The sequence below is a fragment of the Acanthochromis polyacanthus genome, chromosome 20 (assembly GCF_021347895.1).
Source record: "Acanthochromis polyacanthus isolate Apoly-LR-REF ecotype Palm Island chromosome 20, KAUST_Apoly_ChrSc, whole genome shotgun sequence".
Taxonomy (NCBI): domain Eukaryota; kingdom Metazoa; phylum Chordata; class Actinopteri; family Pomacentridae; genus Acanthochromis; species Acanthochromis polyacanthus.
The window spans coordinates 15159555-15182827 of record NC_067132.1 but is presented as its reverse complement, the minus strand read 5'-3'; the positions used below and the strand labels follow the sequence as shown (position 1 = coordinate 15182827).

Below are 23273 nucleotides of genomic sequence, written 5' to 3'. Positions count from 1 at the left end.
TGAAGAGGAGGTGATGGTGTCTTAAGAGTTGGCTGTGTACAAATTGTGTAGATTTAGCCACTGGAAACAATCATGTAGTGTGTGTGTGTGTGTGTGTGTGTGTGTGTGTGTGTGTGTGTGTGTGTGTGTGTGTGTGTGTGTGTGTGTGTGTGTGTGTGTGGATGGAGCTACTGAAAGCAATTCCTCAGAATAACCGGTGAGTTGGACTACCTGCTGGCATGAGCTAAGCTGTAGATCGATAACAAGTGTGCGTGTGCGTCTGTATATGTGCGAGTGTTTGTCGTATGTTTATTTGTGTGTGTGGGTAGGTAGGTGTGGGTGTGGGTGTGCATATGTGTGTGTTGAAGCATCATACAGTTACTGGAACGCTTACTATATTTGGCTCCCTCAATGCAACATCAGGTTTTATGAAAGCAATCCATCTGAATCGCCGCAATAAATTCCCATCAGCCGACAATTTCTAAAGTGAAGCTAACAAGTGTTTCTAAATTCTTTATAAAATTACATCTGAGCTAGAACAGATTAGATGTTAGAAACAACATTTAGGTCAATAATACAGTTTAGACAACGCACTGGATCAATACGCGCACATAAACACACAGCTGTGCACACGTGCCCACACATAGACTGATTCAGTTGCCATGGCGTCGGTATGCTTTTTGCATGTTCCTGTCACACCGGTGTGACGTGTGTGTCATGTGCTGAAGGGCATGGTGACCCAAGCAGCCAGCAGCTTTTCCTCAGGGGTGACACGTCCATTACGCTCTAACAACAGGGACAGCCAGCATCCAGGCCCAGTTCAACCTCAGACACCATCTGACAGCCGCTCTGGCACTCATCTGCATACTAGCACTGAGGCTGTATTACGGAGAATCATTACTGAAAAGATTTCGACATGTGTTTGAATTTCCAAAGCATAATTTCAAGAGGTGTCAGGGGTGCAATGTTCATGAAACATGCAGAAGGCCGTGGAAACCTGCAACCTATTGGCCTTTACTTTCTGCCAAGCTTAGCCGCAGGCAAATAAAATGCACAGTCATGTGTTAATATAGAATATATTTTAAAGCATTAGGCTGGGTTTAAATAACACAGCTGAGCGAGGGCTGCCAGTGTGGATGAGCTGCATTAGGCTCGGCTCTGGTCCACTTGTGGCGGTTGGTCAGAACTCATATAGGCTTGCCTGAATCCCTGCATCTGACAGTGTGGATGCATTCACAGCAACGGAGAAAAAGTTGGACCAAAATGCTTTATACAAAAATGACTCCTTAGTCTTGCTGAACTACACATACAGTTCAGAAACTCTACTGAATGTAATGAATCCACATATTAAAGTACTAAACAAAACATATATTTGTATGTACAGTTTGAATAATTCTAAGAAATGAGATACACAGTGCCATTACATGTATTTGAAGACAAAAACAGGATATTTATGCTTCCTTTAATTATAATACAAAACTGCATCAAAACAGTTTATGTATTTAGCATTTCTCTGTCCTTGACGGCTTTTATTGCAGAAATAGTTAGAAACCTGACCTGCTGCAGCAAAGACCACAGGTACAGAGACACCAACGTTCCACAAACAGCGGCAACACAAACCACATGAAGCAACGTACCACACGCAGCTACATAATTGCTATTACTATCCAGCGGTTTAGCTAACCAGATGTTAACAGGAATGGACAGTGCTGTTGACAATGAAAGGGCAAAGTTTTAGCGCAGGTTGTCGTTGAAGATACTGATGAGAAATCCGTCTTAAGCGGCAGAATGAGACTGAAATTAATCACGACCAAGGAGGATACATTTTTAACTTTTATTATATCCAAAAATGCATCCTGTTTGAAACGTCCATCACTTTGGAGATGCGTGAGCCGCAGTTGAGGGGGAAAAAAGCTATTGAAAACAAGTAATGAAAAGGGTGAAGGCATGTATATAAAAGCATGAATGCACTGATAAATTGTCCAGCAGGGCTCGTGAGCATAGAATGAAAACATGCCATCTACATTCAGAGTTGTTGTGAAATGCTGCAGAATGTGTTTACAGTTTCACATCTTATACCATGAAACAATTGCTACAAATTTTAATTGGCATGTTTTTTTTACTCACTGAAAAAAAAACAAGATCCTAACTTCAGTGAGACGTTACAACATTATTATGACACTACATAAAATGAACAAGTAAAAATATGACACTGATTAAAATATCCCTTTACTTTTCCCCCACCACCCCCATAGGTTGTTATAATTCTGGTGAGCATGTCTCTGTGCAAAATGGAAAATAAAAAAAAAATAAAAAGTTGATATGTCTGGCCTGACACTAAACATAATCACTTGCTGAAAACAAGGGGAAAGAGTTTTGAAGCCATTTCTGATGCAGGCAGCAGCTTGGAGTCAGTAATGAGGATGTTGATTTTGTTCTGATTATAGAATTGCTGGTCTGTTTGTTGATATAGCTCAGCTGTGTCCCTCCCTCCCGCTGAGTTACATGGACACCAACTGCCAACATGTGAATTAAAATTACTTACCATCCAATTAGTCCCACTAGTCACACTGGGAGCAGAAAATGTTCAGCACAACAAGAGATCAAATTCAGACCTCCTAGACTAAGACCTCAGTTGCTGATGATACAGATCCAGCTTGGGGTACTGAAGCATAAAGCTAATGATATGTAATCATACAAGCACCTGCCATGTAAATTCCTGCAGGTAGCAATTGCATGTCAGGTTTTTCAGAAGGTTAAAGGAATTAGCTGGGAAGAAGTTGATCGGATGTGTACGTTTAGGTTTAACCTCTCATGTATCATATGCCAACATCCGCCCTTCTCTGACCTGTTGACAACTTCAGATTTTCAGACACATCCACACTCCATTTACAAACTCAAAGGAGGCAAACACCATCTCCAGTCTCTCTCACACACTGTGAATTTCAAGATGCACTTAAAAAGCGGCAGAAACAACTCATACACCCTCAAACCCTCTTAGTAAAAATGCTAAAATCTGAGCACTCCCATTATACATAATTTAGGGGAATCTATATTCATAGAAGTGCGGGGCGTGTTGTGCTCAATGGGGTAAAACGCCCCTGTGTGGCTAATGGAATGGCCTGAGTTGCGTGATTGAGTGAAATGTGCTGGAAAGATTGGGAGGAATTTTAGTGCAGATAAATAAAGAGGAGATTCTGCTTTTTACTGGGCGTCAGCATTAATGCAGCATCTCCCCAGGTGATCAACACATTCAAATGGAGAGAGATGGAGAGATGGAGGGAGAAAGTGATGGGGGGAGACAAAGAGAGGAAGAGGGCGAGAGATAGATAGGAAGACACAGAGGGAATGAGAGAGAGAGGACACTTTAAGAAATAGCCTGCCTCAATCCTACTCCACATGCACAAGGGCCATAGTATAGCATCTCATATATCATCGTAATGTTACCATTGGAAGGTTCAAAGGAAGCTAAAAAAGGGAGTGGAAAAAAAATGAGACTTCGCAAATTCAAAGTCAAAATAACCAAGGGACATTATGAAGCTTCTACAGTAGATGACTTGAGAAGGCCAGGCCTGTCACGTGCATTTTCTCCCTTTTTCTCTTCTTACCTTCCATAATTTTACGTCAAATGTGAGCGGGCAGCCCTTTCTTTTCACCTCCCACTCTCTACATCCATTACCTTTGGAGAGATGCAAAGTGAACATTTCAATTGGATTGCAATGGCCAGTTAGCGCTGCTTTGATCCCCACTCTGCTCTTTGAGGGCTCCATTGTTCCTGATTTGCTGGCTTGATTTGCCTGCCTGTGGATAATGGCCAAGGAGCCACAGTCTGGCCTTCTCCCATCAGCCCATTTATCCTTATCACAGGTTTGACGCTTGAAATATATATAAAACCATTTGATATATCCTCATGGTATGGACTCCCTCATCCACAGCCTCGTATTGTATGGAGAGGGGTGTACTGTATGCGGAGAAACTGTCAAACAATCTATAACTCAGCCTCTGCTGCAACACTGACTCAGGTATTCAATCCTTACACCAAACACATGGGTGTTAATTCCCCAGATACTGTGCACCGGCGCCTGAATGGAGGCCGGTGATACAAAGACGTGGCAGTTACAATTTTGTTTGGGCCCCTCGGTCCTTCATCTCATCAATCAAACACTGACACTATGAATTGGTGCAGAGGTGACTTAAAGTGTGGAGCAGTTTCTTCTTCATCTTTTTGATTGTCCAACATCACCTTAGAGAGTCGAGCAGAATGATATGCATGCTAGGTGAAAGCTTCTCGGATTTGTTAATACAAGGCATCTATTTAACTCTGCACAGTCTCCTTTATTGCAGTCAAGCCCTTTGACATCAAAAGACCCGAGTTATTTTGTCAATGAAAGAGCATAATTTTATTCTTAATGATCAAAGCCACAGGGTCCTTTTCTATAGTCAACTGAATGTAAATTGGTCTCACACAAGCATTCAAAGAGCGCATGTTCAGTTATTTTGTGCATATACTGAGTGTGCAGCACTATAAGCAACTCTGTCAATAGTATCTCTTTTAACTTGGATTAATTATTTTATTACCTCTGTACCTTTAGTGGTGGGGGCAGAAATTTTATCTTCTAAACTGTAAATGAGTATTCTCAGACTATTCAGAAATACTGATGCGAACATAACATAAAAATTAAACACAGTAATAAACTGTATTATTTTGCAGTTCCTTATCTCCTGCAGCATAAACAATAGAGAATACATCAGTTCTTCTATAAAAGAGAGTAGAAAATTCTCTTTCAGCTGTGTGCATTTAATATCTGTGTAGATTTGTCCTGAAGCTGATCATTGACCAGCTTCACTCTCATTTACACATTTGATTGTCTGGCTGAGACTTTAAAACAGCAATTTCTGGGGCCTCGCCTTTCTCTGGCTCGCCCGCACCCCACCTTAAGATAACTTTACTGCAGCGCGTGTAAAAAAGAATGCAGAAAGCATTTGCTCAAGTGTCTGGTCTCCTCCCAGATACAAATGAACAATTTGTTTTCCATTTCTTTCCAAACCTTCATCTCAGCCTTTCTGCTTTGAAGTAGGGAGTGGAAAGGGAGGAGAAGGGTAGGAAAGGGGGGCTACAGATTGTACGATACTGTGTTTGTCTTCAAAGGGTCCCGGGTTGCTTACAAATGCACTGGCAAGTACAACACCTTCAAGGTGAAATTGATAAATCTAGTGGTAAGCTCTTTCATGGCAATAATAAGTAGAATTTGTAGAAAGGGTGCATGGATTTTTAGATGCAAATGTTGTCAAACACCACCAGGCAAAAACTAAATTGAACTGTGCCAAGTAGATAAGAATATATTGAAAAAGCGCAGAGGTACATAATTACATTCATGAACAATATCCACCTGAGTCTGGCACAGCTTAATCAGAGCTGATATACTGTTTTATACTTTCTGTACTCAAAACAGCCACTGTTTGCCCTTTGATCATCACCAAAGTTGGCCATCTTCAATGAATTTCATATTTCTGAAATATCCACAACGCTTTCCCTTTACATATCAAACACATGATCTTATTGTAGTCATTCAGACAGAAACTTTCTACAGGCATAGACTGAGCGCAAACAAACAAGCCATGAGGGAGGAAAAAAAAAACAAAAAAAAAAACAGAAAGACAAAGAGAAAAGGGAGGAAACTCATCAGTTGTCCATCTGGCAGATGACATCCTTTGTACCCTCTCTGTCATTTCTTTCTCATCTGCTAGGATGGACAGAATCTCCCCTCTCTCTCTCTGGGATGACTGCTTCACTGAAGTCCCTGGAGACACCTTTTTCCTCTGTCTCTCGCTTCTCTTCTCTCTCTCTCTCTCTCTCTCTTCCTCTCAGTGGCTGCTATTTTCCTGAAACTTTATGAATTAGTTACAACCCTTTTTTCCTTCCTCACCTCTTCTCTTACTTTGTCATCTCAGCCTCGACGCGAATTCAACACCTGCCTCAAGACCAACTGTCCGTCTCTCTGTCCATCTGTCTGTATACCTTTCCCCTCCCTCCCTTTTTACCCCCCCTTCTCTTTTTTTTTTCTCCAATTCCTGTCTAGCCCAAAAGCTCCCTGGGAAAAAATACAAGATGAAATTGAAAAAAAAAAAAAAAATTACATAGATATATTTTTCAAGAAAAAAAACTTAGTGCTCTCGCATTCGTAAATGAAATGCAGCTGTAGATCGAATGGCCTCACAACTCCCCGCTGTCCGCACCCCCCTTCCTCCTACTCCCTCTAAGATTGGGCAGACACAGGGGGTGGTGTGTGTGTGTGTGAGTGAGTGTGTCCATGTCTCTGTGTGTATTTGTGTGTCCAACTCCTTTGTGACCGCTTTCTTGAACCCGAACCCTCCCTGCACAGAGGGAAATGGCGGACTGTGGCAACGACAGGGCAGTTTTACAGTGCACCGGGCTGAATGTTAAACTTATATTTAATGTATGACATTTCACACAAATCATCCGGCCACAGACATGACCCTGGGGTATTCCGCAGATTGCTTTTTCAGTGCCTCAGCAACTGTGGAATTATTCGTCCCAGAGAGAGAGGGAGAGAGAGAGAGAGAGAGAGAGAGAGAGAGAGAGAGAGAAGGGGGGAAAAAGCCTTTGAGTTTGGCAAAATGATCGCCCTCTCACTGCTCTGGCCATCCCAGACTGGAAGCTCTCTCTCTCTCGCTCTCTCTCCCTCTCTCTTTTCTCTGTGATATCATGATCGCAGGGCCGTGCCAAATTGAAAACATCTTGGCAGTCTGGAGGCTGTATGAAATAACCATATATTATGTGTAGTATAACACCCGATTGGATAGCAAAACAATTATGCTGTTTTGCAGTCTCAAAAGATTCCTTGTGCCCCTCTCAACCCTGCTCTCCCTTCATTTCTATGTAAAAAATCTTCAGAGGGGAATACGAAAATTATCTCAGATTTGTAAATTGGAGTTGGATTTTTACCCAGTACCCCCTCCCAGAATCTGGTCTGATATGAATAAGTCTACAACAGTTTACAGCGATATGTACATACTCCAGCACGGCCATCTGTACGGATTAAGAAAAAGGCTGTAAATATCTCATATTCAATTCCCTTCTGCGAGGCGTTTTTGTGGCGACACGGCATGGAAATAGTGGAGACAACAATAAGAGTTCATGAATACACAGTGAGGAGGGCCTTAGCATCCCCAAAACACTGCAGTGCTGAAAATAAACACGGGCGGCTTTTTTGCCGCTATGGCAGGCTTTTCAAATTGCAGAAAACCACGCAGAGAAAAATTCAACATTTTCTTGCTTTCTTGTTAGCTCAGCCTTGCAAAACAATGTATTTATACCAATGGATTCTGCAGCTGGGTCATCCATTTTATCTGAGAGGACATTTTTCAGCATTTAGGCTTAGATATGAGGTGCACTGTCCACTACATCAGCGTCACTCTTTCTTTTTCTTTTTTTTGTCAAGGTTAGCTGGTGGCTGTGGAGTTGGAAGAGCTTTAGGGTGCACTACCTGTCACATTCAAAGTAGAACTAGACATACTTACACGCACAAAACACTCATGTATTAACAGATAAACTCAGATACGTGCATAATGTACATCTATATTTTTTACATTTTTTAATACTGTAACTCTATAACTCCTCTGTGCGTATATTTTAATCCTAAAACAGTGTGTAAACAACTGCGATAAGAGGATTTGAATCTGTACATCATGCCCAATTATGAAGAATCATTTGGTACAGCTAAGATCATCAGCAGAGTAAACATTAGAGAAAGATAAAAAAGAATAGGCTACCATACGCTGTGCAGTCCTTTTAAACAGCACACAAGCCCTTCACCATGTGCTTAATGAAGGCCCAAAAATGTGCAAAAAAACAGCTATACTCAACTGCATTAGCTGGCTGTGCCTTCAAGCTTAAATTTAGTGTAAAATACAATACACAAATGTTTGTGTGCATGTGTGTGTGTGTGTGTGTGTGTGTGTGTAGTTCACTACTTATGATAAACAACTGAGATAAGAGGATTTGAATCTCTGTATTGTGTCTAATTATGAAGGATCATTTGATACAGCTAACAACGTCAGTACTGTAAACATTACAGGGAGATAAAAAAGAATATCATACACTGTGTTAAGTCCCCTTGCACCACACACACACACACACACACACACACACACACACAAATACACAAACACTGTAAGTCACAACCACAGTCAACGGCATAATTATCAGTTTCCCCACAGGGCGCTAGGAAACCTATTCCTAATTGGAACCCAGTTGGGACTTTACATGGATTAAAATACATGAGGCTTCTGCTACAAGAAAACACACACACACACAAATATAAAGGGAAAAAAAAACGCATCAGCCCAATGAGTTGGCAATGTTTGCGCCAAATTTCTATTTACGCTAAGTCTTGCATGATCCCCATTGTCTCGCTACACACGGGTCGAGCGCAACAACACCAGTCTCCAAAGCACAATTACGCCACTATTTTCCCCCTGTTTTGTATTCTGTTTTTCTTTATTTTTGTTCCATTTCCCTGACTTAAGCTGTTGTCTAATGGACAGCATCGTGACAGAAAGGAGTTTGGTATCAGATTGAAGCCGGTTGCCCTTTTTGCCAATTTGCGAGCAGCCTCCTCTGTACTTGTAAGATGGCCAATTAGCTGACCGTCTGACAGAGGCTCTCTGACTGTGGCTATTAAAACACACACTCGTAGGCGCACGCATGCAACACACACACACGCCGAGCAAGTGCGCAGACACACATACGTACACGTGTGCACAGGTGCGTGCACACACAGCCCAGCGCTGCCTCCGACTGTCCATCTCTATCTGCTATTTTTTTTTTTTTTTTTAAGCGAGAAGCGTGCCTAGACCTCACCCCTCACCTTCTACTCACAATTAGGAAGACACACGCTCATGCACGCACGCTCACACACACATATGGCCCTTCATTTTCCTTGCCAAAAGACGGTCTACTCCTTGACCTCTTTCAACCCCCCATCCAACTCCACCTGTTCTCCTCTTCCTTACCTCCTTCCTCTCTTTCCCCACCCTCCCCCTTTTTAACCTCCTCCTCTCTAACCACCTCCTCTTTTTCCTCTTCCCTGCCTCGACCTCCTCTCACTTTCTCCTCATCCTCCCATCTTCATCCACAAACTGCCATCCTCTCCATCTGCCTCCATTCCATTTCTCCTTTCATCTTCTCTTCTGCAGCTTCTTATTTAGACTCATCTTTACCACATCTATTTGGGATGTTGCTCTCTCATACACACTTTATACACTTTTCAGTGTCACTGTACTGTATTTTACACACCGTGTTCTGAGGCAGTAGTTGAGTTTTTGAAGGAGTGTTTAGTTCAGTCTGAACAAAAACAGAAATTATTCACATTCAATGAAAAATGTAACGTCTTCAGGGCTTACTTTTTGCGTTGTTTTCTGTATCAAATTTATGGTTCACTAAATTACCGCAAACTACATCAACATTCATTGAGAACCGCGGGAGACTGCATGCATAGATAAAATAAGACAGCACGATATAAACATGAGCATTAATGCACACAAACATTTAAACACAATATATATGCATGGACACACACCGTTTGCATATTCTAGCACACATGTTGCTGAAATGAAGGAACACATTTCTAAGAGCTGATAGACACACACTAACACACACTACACCACACACACACACACACACACACCCTGGGGACCTTCCCGCTGGAATCCCAACCTTTATGCCCCCCTCCTCAACCCAAGTCAACGCCACCCTCCCCCCCTTGTCTTTGTTGTCCATCAGAGTGGTTTGTTTTAAGTCTCCAGTCCCATCACCCCTCTCCTTCCATGGTCAAGTTCAAGGGTTCCCTAGAAACACACAGGGTGGCTGTGGGGGGAGCGGACGAGGTCAACGGCTCCTGCGACTATAAATGCACAAGACACAGACACCTGCAGGCTTACATGCTTGTGCACAAGCCGCACGCACAGACACACACACCCGAATTCAGCGCGCACACACACACACACATATATATATGTATATATATACACACTGTATATATGTGACACAAACATACATTTTAAAATATTCAACGATTCGGGAGGAGAAGAATTCACAAGAGCATGCGTTTTGACCTGCAAAATTTTTTCTTCACCAAAAAAAAAAAAAAAAGGAGAGAAAAATAAATAAAATGTACTGACACCTACACACTCATCCTGGTGCACCTGCTTCCTCAAGGTCTGTTGACTGCAGTCAAAATGGTGGACACAATAACACCGGGCTTAGCTTTGATTCCCAATATGGAGGAAACAATTCTATTTTTTTTTTTTTCCGTGGGGCTGCTGATACTGGGAGATAGAATTCAACCTCTCTCCCCCTCTCTCTCTCTCTCTCTCTCTCCCGCTCTCTCACTCACACATACACCACACCCTCTTTCTATTTCTCTTTTTTGATATATCTGGACATTACTGTGTGTGTCAGCTGCAGCAGAAACATTAGGAGAGGGGAGAGAGAGCGGTTGTGACACACACATCCAAAAACATGAATCCTTTCCCAGAAATAGGAATAGGAAATATTGTCATGCTGTGCAATGAAAGTGACCCTCAATCAACACATATTCCTGAAATAATGTGTGCTTAAATTCCCAGAAATAGAATGAAATCACATATAAAGCTAATTTATATTAATATACAATAGTCTTCTTATATCTTTACTCTTCTCACTGAATAATATGGACAGAAAAAAACACTTCAGTTCTGCTCTACTAAGATTTATTTGCATTGTAAATGCAATCTGCATGTCTATCTGCAATTATTTCTAATTAATTTCATCTAATTCTTAGGAGACTATTTCAGTCCCAGAATTAACACAAAAGAACTTCCTGCCTCAGTTCTCACACCAAAGATAATTATAAAGTTAAGAGGGTTTGCTAATTTAAAAATGCTATCTGCATGACATCAAATATACATCTTTGATCTCACTCTGTCCCTGATGGTTAAATGCCTTTAATTATATTCCAAAAAATTAACTTTTTCTGAATAATTAACAGTGACTTTCCTTTTTGTTTGTATGTAGAGTGTGTTGCATACTTTTTTTCTTGCTTAATTAATTCCAGCGACAAACAAACTCTGTACAACTATTCAAATGTGCAGAAAATCCATCAATTGCATATCAAAACAGTGCACTCAGTAGTGCGTTCCCAGTGTAATTGCCTTTATGCAATACGTGCAAATAGTGCAATCGCTTTGCCATTCCGCACACATATGACGTGCACTTGGAGCAATTTCCTTAAATCTCTGCATACCGTGAACCATAATCCTTACACACTGTGAAAATTGCACAAAGCGCACATATGACCCACATGTGTTCTTGACGATCAGGGGGGACCTTCTCCATATCTCATTATATTCCCCTATAGCGTATCAGCATCTCCCTAGGTGAATGTGTATACATACAGAGAGGAAGAGAAAGACTCAGATGATTCATATTATCTTTATCACCCTGCTACAGGAGTCGACTTGCCTCCCCTCTTTCCTCCTCCCCATTATGTAAAACTATGGGTTACGTTTGGTATGCGCATGAATCCTGAATTCAAAGGTGTGTGTTTGTATGCATGTGTGCGTGTTAGTGACTTTACAGCGCGTGTTTGAGAGGAAAAAGGGGAGTGGGGTGTATATACATCCATGCATGCATGTATGCATCCATGCAGAGACCCCCTCCATCTCTCCCTCTACCTCTCTTTCCCTCCCTCTCTCTCCATCTATCATGCATCCATAGGTCTATCAGCTTCGGGAATGAGGTGTGGAGAGAGAGGAAGGGGCGAAGGGTACGCGGGGGGAAGAGAAATAAATTTAGCCCCCCTACTTTAAAAATGCACATACATTTCCATACATTGAAAAGCCAGTGAGGTGCACACACCCTTGCTGCTGTATCCCCAATAACCCCCACAACCACCACCACCAGCAGACATACACACACACACACACATACACCCCAAAACACCAAATACAGCAAAGATGAATGTGTGTGTCCCGTTCAGTAGGTGCGGGTGAAAATCTACCCCTTGCCATATTTATCTTCATAAGAGCAGAAGGTGCATGTGTGTTTGTCTGTATACATACTGGTTGTGTGCCTGGACTCTGTGTGTGTTTGTTTTTGTGTGTACATAAGTTCATTTACCTCACCCGAAGAAAAAAAAAATAAAGAAGACCCTTGCAGCTCTCATGCTGTATATAAAAAAAAAAAAAACAGCTCAACAACATAGATTTTCTTGATTCCTGAATGTAACACACATCAAAATATTGCAGCATGTACCGCGGCTCCAAAATAAGCAATTCAGTCAAGCCGACGTCTCAGGAGTTTGCGAATCGCAGCACCTTCGCGCGAAATCCGCAATTCCCAAACTCCTTCCTTTTTTCATTTCCATACCAAAATGTATTTGTTGATGCATAGATTGCAAATAGTTTATAGTCTATTTGCCATCTGTCATGTTGCAAGGCTTTCAGATACCAAAACAACAACCACGACCTTTCCCTAAAACGCTGCCGAAACACCCACCCCTTGAAGATAATGACGGCCTGTCGTGAGAGAGGAGAGAGAAACATGAGTGTGGTATTATTAAGCGAGACTAGTTTGTTCGGGAGAAGTGTTTTTGGCTTTTAAAAAGTTCCATTTTGCACTCCCCAGGCGCCGCATATGGGGTACCCCAGGGAGGCGTGTGTGTGTGTGTGTGTGTGTGTGTGTGTGTACAGGGGTGTAATATGTGTGTGTACTCTAAAATATTCTGACTGAGCTGTCTAGCGGCTCACAGAGCAGAGAGATGTGTCCTGTCTCCTGCATTCAAATGTGAGTGGGTTTTGGAGAGCAAAAGTAAACAGATATGCTTGCTTGAACACACACATGAGCACGTGTGTATGCGCGCACCTGCTGTCTCGACATGTATGCATGCATGTACGCACAACCACACACGAATACTGTACGAATGCTGGCGTAGGGCATGTGAACACAAGATGTGTGTGTAAAGTGTGTCTCCCCATCTGTTGTCCGTCCGTATTTCAACCTATCCGCCCATCAATCTCGACGCTGGAACGTCTGCACAGCTTCGCCACGCTGACAAACACAGCGGCGTCACTCGAGCAATAAATACTTAAAAAAGAATGCTTCGTACAGGACAGTCGTCAAAACGCTGGTCGTCATGGATGTGCCCTTTCATAGCCCGCGAAGCTACAGTTTTATACGGCAATATAAACCTCTGCAGGTTCACATTCTCAATTCACTCCTTAAGCTCTTTAATTCTTTTCCATATCGCACTTGTAGTATATGGGCTGTAATATAAGATAGCCCAAGACAATGAGCTGTCCAGTTGCTGAGGGGGTTAGCTGACAGTGTGTTATGAGTGCAGAGGCAGGAGGGACAGCGAGAGGTCGAGTGAAGGGTAGGATGGGGCCCTTCAAACAAAATATGACCCTTAAAGAGCCTCGACTGTGCGACTCGAATCCTCCTCGCTACCATATTTCCTCCCACTCTTCCCTGTTTCTGCCCCTCCTGTTCTCACCGTCGTCCCTCCTTCACTTCCCTCTTTCCTCACTCAATCCATTCACACACACAGATGTGTTGTCTGTCATGACCATGATGATAAATTAGCGCGGGTGCTGCTGGTGAAATAGGAGCTGGTGTCTGAGTGCAGAGGGCGATCCAGTGGACAATGCCAGGGATGAACCGCTGATTGTTCAGCTGTGACTCGGTCTGGAGAAGCACTTTGGATGGGACCGCGTTGGAGTCGTATTTGCTTCCAGCAGAGTTGCAGTGTCACTGGATGGTACTTTATGTGAGAAGCAGTTGGGCGAAAAAGATTCTTTAAACACGGTTCAGTCACGAGGGTTGTGTTTCTTGTTTCTTTTCATCGCATTTGTTATTTCACAAAAAAATAACCAAAATCTAAAATAGGAAAGAAGGAAAAGAAAGATTGCATTTTAAACAGTATTTAATTAAAACAAGGAAACATTGTTCATTTAAAGTGAAAGCCATGCCTAAGCTGAAAATAAACAAAAAGGAAAAAAAAAAACTTTCTCGGCTTAATTTTTTTCAGGTTGTGGAGAATGTTTGAGATGCCTGTGATTGTGTTTATCCTTGTGCCAGCATGTACAATCACAATCTTTGCACAATCTTTGGTTACAACAATACCTGGAGCACTGCAAAAATTGGTTTCATGTATGTGTGTGTGCGTGTGTGCGTGTGTGTGTGTTGGAGAGGGCAGAAGGGGCTGCATGCATGTGTAGGTGTTTTTTTTTTCTTTTTCTTTTTTTGGAGTGAGATTCTTTTACCTGCAGGCTTTGGTTTTTGTGTGCTTGTTTGTGTCTATGCTTGCATTTGTGTGTGTATGGACATGTGTTTCTCATGAAGGCCCATGCCGGGCAAATTAATTCTCAGAAGTTGCGTGGCGGGGGCTCTCCTTCCCTTTGAAATGGGGCATACTGCTCCCTGTAATCAATAAGTCAAGCCATCTCGGCCGCATGTTGCAACCCCCCCGGCACACAGATGAAGAAGCCCAATTTACTCATCATAAATTCTGATTCCCACAATAAATATGAGAGGAGGTCCCACGGTATTAGAATATCTGGAATCTCAGGGGCGCTTGAAATGCCGACTGGCCCTCGCCTCAGCCTGGAGTTGCTTTGTTGGTTAGAATATGTGTTTTGTGTTGAATAATAATGATGTGGGGTCAGGAATATTTATTTTTGATCTGAGAAAGAAAAAAAAAAAGGTATTTTTATTAATGAAAGTGTCCTATTTTCCTGTCTGCAATTACACAACAGGCAACATCAGATCAAATGAATGTTTCCATATTCAGTGAAAACGCATTACGTGCATCGCAGACAGTTTTGTCCACCTTTTGACAAAAATTTCCCTGTTCCTTAAATCTGGGCATTTTCTAATGAACCCCGACAGGCACCTCCAGACAAGTGGTGACGTGTGCAGGCATAGGCATGTGACGTCGGGGACACACTAATCTAACGGACAACTGCTGTCTCTCCTGTTTAAAGTCCTTCTGCTCAGTAGGTCCAGGCACATGACAGTGACCTAGGGAAGAGAAAGTGTGGCAGAAACGTGACACACCTACAGAGATCGGAATGGGGCGCTGCTGAATCGGCTCCTTGAATAGGGTCTAGTCTGTAAAAGGAGGCCAAGAATAAAGGTTAGAGGAGGAAGAGGTTGTTCACACATCTGTAACATCTCTGCTTTTGTTGCTGATCACTCCACACAAAGCTACTTGTACATGTGTTGGCAAGTGTCATTGTATTTTTATGCATGGCGCAAAAATGATTTAATGCAACATGGCATCCCCAACACCAGTGGCGCTCTATCTATCTTCTTTTTGGCAAGGACTTCCTGCTCTCTGGAGCGGTTGCGTCGATACATGACATTTATGAGGCTCCCATGAGCCCCGGCACATGTTGCCCAGACAACTGAGACAGCTTCGGCGCCATGACAACAAAACGCCAAATACTGTCACGGCCAAATGTGAGTGGCCCACAGCCAACATAGCAGTTGAAATTGTCCAGGAGTGAACAAATCAAAGTTTAAACAAAAGCTTGTTTCAGCTGATAAGAAGAGAAAACGCATGACATGAGATGATAAGAAGAGAGGACAGGAGTAAGACTTCAAGAGGGGGGGGACTAAATTTAGAAAAAAGCAAACTGGAAGAGAAAGCAGTTTTCCATGTTAGTCAATACAGCTGTCTTCATTTGTAAGGCAGTGTTAAGAGCACTAATTCCTGACCTGTTAGTTACATCTGAGAAGAGAGAGCTTTCCCGGGCGCTAATCCATAAGTCTGCTGCTAAGTGGTTCATCAGCGAGTGCCTGAGATCGAATGTCACCAATTAAGATGCCTAAATGCCTGGCTAATTGTGCTCAAAGTGTAGCGCTCCGTCTCTCACATGATCACACATGATTAGGACGGCACACACACAAACGCACACCTAGCTAATTGTGGGCAGTTCAGCGGTGCGGTTTGACAACATGAAAGCAGTTGTAAGTATGAGAGAGAACACACGATTTGATTGGCAAAACAATTTGCCCACATCGTCACATCATTAGCAATTAAGATCAAACACATTTCAGCTTTATTGGCCAATAAAACCGATGGAAGCTTTTAATGGTTGAGTACTTAAAGATAAGCTGAAACAAGCTGATGTAAAAAAAAAAAAAAAAAAACATAATTAAAGCAACATGGAATGAAATTAAACATAGATCCTCTTGTTAATGTTATTAACGAAATGTTCCAATGTCAACTAGTAGAAAATCATTTTGTATAGCAAATATTTGGCTTTTAAGTCTTATTACACTGATTTCCTCTTCTTCTTCTTCTTTTTAAATAAGAGGAGAATACAGTTTCCTCTTCACCAAATATAACACTTAGAGTATGCATTTGGAGGAGGAGAGATCTTGTGAAGAATGAGAGCAGATAACATCTGCTCCAGGCCTCTCCCTGCCTTGGCCCACAGGTCTGAAGAGCAGAGCGAATTGTGTCTGAAAGGGGATGATACCCATCGGAATGTTAATGGTGCTGAATATTTCAGAGGTGGGATCATCACATGGCAGCAGGAGGACGGGTGGGTTTCCCGAAAGCATTTAGTGGTCGAAGTTCCTCTCTGTTATTGTAAACCCGGAGTCAAAGATGATTTCAATGCACAGCTAACAAGGCCCAGTTGCTGTCGGGGAGGTTTGAAATGGTTGTCTCTCCCCCTCTGTCTCTCATAACACACTGAAAAAGTTAAACCTTCCCTCTTGAACGGCTCTGAATAATAACACTTTTTTTTTTTTTTTACTTTTTAGTTTCATTATATTTAATTCAACTTTGAATCAATGGAACAACCAAGTAGAACTGAAAGAAAACAAAGAAATCCTTTTATTTTCCTTCCTCAGAACTGGATGTGCATAAATCTCAGGATGTGCAGCTTAAGTAAAAGAAGCTGCTTTCAGACTGAAATCCATTCAAAAGCAATAAACACAGGTAACTCATATTCCTTGTGGCTCTTTTTACTGTATTTGTCATGATGAAATATCAACTAGCCATTACACATATGGTAAATCCAGTTGCCATAGCTATATGACATAAGTGCTTCTTTAAGGTTTTTTTTTCTAAGCAAGAAAGAAAAATCTTGGGAGCCATAAAAAAAACAAGGGGATTGCCCCAACAGTCCTTATAAACATCTGGTAACCACTACGGTACCTTTATTTCAGCCAAAATGACTGGTTGTGTTAGCCTTGAGAAAGTGAGAGAGAAAGAAGAGGGATAGAGTGAGAGGAGGCTCTTTTTTGGCCAAAGCAACACTGAAGTTCTTTGGGGTGGGGGGTGAAAAAAAAGAGGTAGAAAAAGAAGGAACAGAAGGAATGGACGAGGTCTAAAATTAAAAGAATTATTGCATGCTCCCAGATGTGTGTGAGGAGGATGACCTGGGAAAGTCAAAGTTGTCCCCCATCAATCATTGCCATATGCTTCTAGAGAAATGGATCCTGCAGGACACTTCATATTCCTCTTTCTGATTAGTTCATTTGAGAGATGAAGAAGGAGGAGGGGGGGAAAAATGGATGGTGGTGCTCTCTGAAAATGGACGGCCCTGGTGTAACCCAAGAACAGAGCGGGTTCAATGTCAAAATTAAGGCCTGCTATTTAAGACTTCAGGGATCTTTTTTTTTCTCGTCGGTCTCTTCCTCACTCATCCCCTCCTCCTCCTCCTTCTGTGCTCCATCTTTTCTTTTCAGAGGTTGGTGTCAGGGAGCGATAGAGCGAAGGCAATGTGTTCTTAACTCTGATCAAAGCAGGGAGAGAGGAAAGCTTTTCTAATGACTGGCATTCACTCTCCTTTCTTAATCCATCTCTCCTCTTTCCCTCTCCTGTCTCCCATCCCTCCCCTCTCTCTTTCACTCGCCTTTCTCTCTCAGGGCATTGGTAATTATCGGTGAGGTCTTAGTGACTGCAAATGAAATTACCATTTAAGAGAGAGGGAGAAAGAGACATCCCCTTTGCCATAGGAGAGGGCTTAAGTGAGGCAGCTAGGGTTTCAGCTATTGATTTTTAAACTGCTACATCAGAGAGTGTAATGCTTTCATAATTTCAAATAAACTGTCTGGTTACGAAGTACTAATGAGAGAAAGAGTGAGAGCAGACCAAAAGAAGTAAGAGAGTGATGGGGGCTGAATTTTAAGTGTTGACGTGCATATGGGGAAATTGAACTAATGTACTGGTCAGACACAGTGATCAATGCGTCAATAATCCTGCAGCAACTAGTAGGTTTTAAAAGAAATTTCTCGTGGCTCGCTAAATATTTCAGAAGCGATAATTAATGTTGAATATCGAAACACGAGTGTCACCGTTGAGCTGGGAGTTCTAATACGATATGATTTTATACACCTCCGTAGCACCAACAGGTAATAAATGGAAAATGTAGAAAATGTAGAATGTGTCGTGATTTCATTTCACACAAACAGCGCAACTCAGCTGGAAAAATATATTCCTGCAAAAATATCAATTTTCCAGCTGCCTTTTAAAAATACGAGCGTGCTAGGCAGTCGGTCTTTCTTGCAGATGTAAGTCACACATTCATGAGAAATTTTCAAACGTGTGACACATAAAATAATATCCTTGGCCACAGGTAATTGAAGTAATGGCTGTTCTTTTTTTCCATTGATACAATAAAGAAAGATAATAAAGATGAGGGATAGAGAAAAGGAAGATGGATTTTTGGATGACACTGCATAAACCCAAATCTCTCTCTCTTTCTCTTTCTGTTTTCCTCCCTCTCTCGTTCTTTCTCTCTCTCTCTCTCACCACAGACCGCAGGCCGTTGGAGGCAGCTTAGAAATCTCTTACATCTGGAACAGCCATAATTCGTGGGATTTGGCCTGACAGCCATGACAGGCATTGGGGCGGCCAGCAACAACTGTCTCCTGTGTTAGCAGCAGTGTGTGTGTTAGCCCCGTGTGTGTGAGACAGACTGAGAAAGACGAAGAGCGAGAGACAAAGAGTGACAATATAAAGCATGTGTGTGTATACATGCAACTTTTCTTTATTTCTACAGGGAGCTTCGGGAAGATTAGACTCACCTGTACAGCTTCTGCACAACTTTGTTTTTGTGAGTTTGGACACTTTTTAGGGCCTCTGTATACCTTTATCATATCCATTCACCGCACAGTGGTGGGAAGTAACTGAAAACATTTACTAAATGCTGTGCTTTAAAAGTTTTACCTTAAATTTGACTATATACTTCTACTCCGATGTGCTTTCTATTTACATATATCTGACACTGCTCACTGCGCTGCCGATTCATACTTTAAAATAATATCGATAAATTACAAGTGAGTTTTCAAATTTTTTTGTTAAATATTAAAATATTTCACAATATATTAAATAAGTAGAATTAGTCTTATTTCGATTGGACACATACAAATGTAGTGTATCTAAAATCTTGATTTAAAAACATTTACACAGAAAACAATATTGTACACTAAAATGGGCATATTTGCATAATTACTGCTTATTTGTGATATTTTTCGTAGATTTCACAACACATTATTCATCTCTAAGCCACATGTCGAATTGGCTTTCACTTATCTACAAATATTTCTTATATTAACAAGCGCTTCTTTTACTTGAGTTAAAGTTACAGATGTTTCTTCGAGCAATATTATGAATTTGACAGAAATAATAATAATGCATCAATCATTTTTTAAAAACAACAAATACTGATGATCATTTCGAGAAAAGAAAAACATTTTTGAAATCATTTTTAAGATCACCTCGGATACTGTACATATACACCTCGTTCTGTGTTGCTACACTTTTCTACATACGTATGCATGCACACGCATTCAGGAGATATAAACTGACTCGCAGCAGAAAAAGCAGTGCCGTCCATGTGTTTCATGGCGTGCCAGAGGCTCCCTGTGTCGGCCCTAAATATTACACACAGACAGTAGCTATCACTTCCAAGCCTGAAATCCCACATTCCACATTCCTGATTCCAACGGCTCGCCTGCTAAGCTGGGCACCACATGAAGAGCCATTGTTAGAGAGAGAGAGGGGTCATGTATCTCTCTCGCTCTCTGTCTGTCTGTCTGTCTGTCTGTAGCTCTCTCGGCCTTCCTTCCCTCTCTCGCTTTGTCTCTCCGCCCATATATCTCTCACTGTCACAGTCTCCATCTGTGACTCTCTTGCTCCGTCTATCTTTCTATTTCTCCCTCTGCCGGTTTATCTTTATCTCTCTTACTTATTCCTTTTCTCCTCCGCTGTGCTTCGTCGCCCACTCTCCCACTCACTTTCTCCACCGTCTTGCATGTGTTTGTTTATTCCTTTTCTATACCTTGCTCAGCCTCGTGTCTCCCACTGATGCTACTTGTCTGTGGCTCTCGTTCTCTTTACAAGACTCTTACTTTGCTTTCCGCTTCTTTTTTTTCTTTGTCTTCCTCCCCTCTGTACCCTGTTGTCTGTCTCTCCATCTCCCTCTCCCTCTGTGTCTCCAGATATTCATGTAGAGATTTTCTCACATGTTAGATATAGATTTATGACCCCAGCCAGATCCCCGTGGCCACTAAATTTGATACCATCCACTAAGCCACATTGTTTTTTTGTGTGTTTGGGCTTGTCTGTTGTGTGTGACTGTGGGTAAGTATGTATGTGCGCGCGTGTGTGTGTGTGTGTGTGTGTGTGTGTGTGTGTGTGTGTGTGTGTGTGTGTGCGTGCGCGTGTGTGTGTTCATGCATTACAAGGTGGAGGCGGGTGACTTTTAAAGGGTTAGCTTGGGTACGGTGGGCGCAGAGGAGGAATTTACAGTTTATTGAAGCACAGCAGTCAGGTGTGTGTGTGTGTGTGTGTGTGTGTGTGTGTGTGTGTGTGTGTGTGTGTGTGTGTGTGTGTGTGTGTGTGTGTGTGTGTGTGTGTGTGTGAGAGAGAGAGAGAGAGAGCGCCTGTGGGTGCCAGGTGACCAGGCTAACCTCTTGGCTGGTGTTTTGGATTTAGCCTTTGGATAGCGTAGAAAAATAAAAATGGAATGCTTTTTCAATTACAGATCAGAAAGAGAGTGAACAAAGGCAGGAGAAAAGGAAAAGATGAGTTATTGGGATCTAATATATCAAGGCTTTGCACTCCTAAAATCTGAGTGCATTAATTTTAGCTTTTGGAACATTTTGTACTTGAACAGTTCAGCAGAGTCACATAATTTTGCGCAGGTTTTTAAAAATGATTTCTGTTGCAAAAGTTGTTGTATTTTAGGAAACTATGTATGTGTCGTAATTTTTTTTTTTTTTGCATAAAGCTTACAAGGTGTTCTTTGCGGCAGTTTTTTCGCCCTCCTTGCACGTCGTCTAATAATCTAAGATTCTCATGCATTTGACATCACACTCCTGAGCTGTATTATATTTGCGCTCCGAAGCATGCACACATAAGTGCAAAAATAGAACATGGGTAGAATCGAATATGAAGACACACAGACGCACACCTGTGGAAGACAGTCGCTGCTACTTTGTTTTTGATGCATGTTATTAATTCTGACAGTAGTCTGTTTAAAGGTACTCGTCCTCTGCCATGCATATTTTATTGGCTGTAGGTGGTATTTGTTGTGTATTTATGTCTGTTTGTTTGAATACTGCATTCCTTCAACCTATTCCACAAGTTGTCAAGGGTGGGGTATTTTAAAATGGCATTGTAGAGGATTGTAATATTGATGTTTGTTTGTGTGATGTGAAATGATATTCGCCTTTTGATGTTTGGCTAGGAGGAGATACACAAAATAAAAGCCCTGCAAAATAAAGGTGTGTTTCTGCACATGTTTGAGTGTGTTCCCTCAAATTGTTTATCTGTCAGTCAGTCAGACAGAGTGTGCGCACATTGTCTGCGCTAGTGCGCGCGCTGCCGTGCATGTGTGAATGCGTGCGTGTGTCCAAGTCTACATCTGAAAGCCATATCTGGCTTCAGATCAAATGGTGTATGAAGGAGAGGGAATGACAGAGAGAGAAAGTGATAGCTCTTTAATGTTACCTATCCACTCTCAAACCCAAATATAAGACCAGGAACACACGGAATAGGCAAGTGTGTTTTAGAGGAAAAGGAGTGACATGAAACACTTATGTAGAAAAGCTCTGAACATGACGTCGGCTTTGTAGCGGGGGGGGTGGGGGGTGGGGGGGGATGTCTCACGAAACAGAAAGAAAGTGAGTAAATTGGATGGAAGGAAGAGAGAAGGCTGGGGCACGGAATAAAACCGCAACACGCACTTTATTGTTTGTTTGTGCACGTCAAGGTACAGTGATATTTAGTTTTTGACTGAATACTAACTATTGTGTCTCAGTTTGTCTTGTTCTGTTCTGAGGTGTCTAAACTTTTGCTGCTGGTGTCTGACGAAGATGCTTTCATGACAGCTGCATTCACGTCCAAATGACTGAGTTGATTCATCATTTTTATCTCTGAAATTATTATACTGCTGCTTCTCAATGATCACCTTAATATGGGAATCATTTTGTGCAAATATGTTACAATGTTTTAACAGTCAAGTAATCTTCGCCCCTGCAGTGACATATGTTTTGCCTCTCTCCTCACCTTTGTCCTCCCTGTTTCCTACTTTTTTTGTGAGCAGAAAAGGATTAAAAATATTTACTGTCTACATTCCTCCTACAAATCCTTTTTTGATTCCTGACTTTCCCTCTTTCCTTTCTTTCCCGCTCGTTTTACTCCTAATTCTGAAGTGCTGTGCTGTGACACAGATAAGTGCAGATATGTGAATAAAGGTACCTCTGTCTTCCCTTCATGGGCTGCTGTCCTTCTCTCTTGTGTGGTTGTTAAAAACTCAGATGCACCCACTAAGTGACTCATGCACACACACTCACACACGTTCAGTCCTCCACATTCCTCTCCTTGCTGCAGCCACCTTGTTTCGCTCGCTCTCCTTACCAGGAAATTAACCTTGACATTTCCCAGATATAATTCCCTGTAATAAAAATGCATGTGTAAATATATATAAACCAACGTGTGAAATATTCATAGAAGGATCCACATGTGAAGGAGGCCTGCATATCAAAGCTGACGGCACCGTTGGGGAGGGATTTCTTTCCCTATCTGCCATCTTAACACAGCCATCATCCAGGGATCAAGTTCCTGCTATGAACATTACTTTGTGTAGGCCTGTTGTTGCATTCAATGGGAACCTTCAGCATGGATAAATGAGCAGCCTGCCTCAGATGTACTGTCTATTCAGGAACAAAATGATATAGTAATTAGAATAACTGTAATGTCCAAAGT

At 41.9% G+C, this 23273-nt stretch overlaps 1 long non-coding RNA gene across 1 annotated transcript in view; it reads left to right on the top strand.

The window, feature by feature from the left end:
• The window catches only part of LOC127531388 (uncharacterized), a 29310-nt gene extending 6528 nt beyond the window's left edge, over window positions 1-22782 (top strand). Inside the window, exon 2 of the long non-coding RNA XR_007938448.1 lies at window positions 18818-22782. This is a non-coding gene — a long non-coding RNA (uncharacterized LOC127531388). The remainder of the gene's footprint in view (window positions 1-18817) is intronic.
• Window positions 22783-23273: the final 491 nt, after the last annotated feature.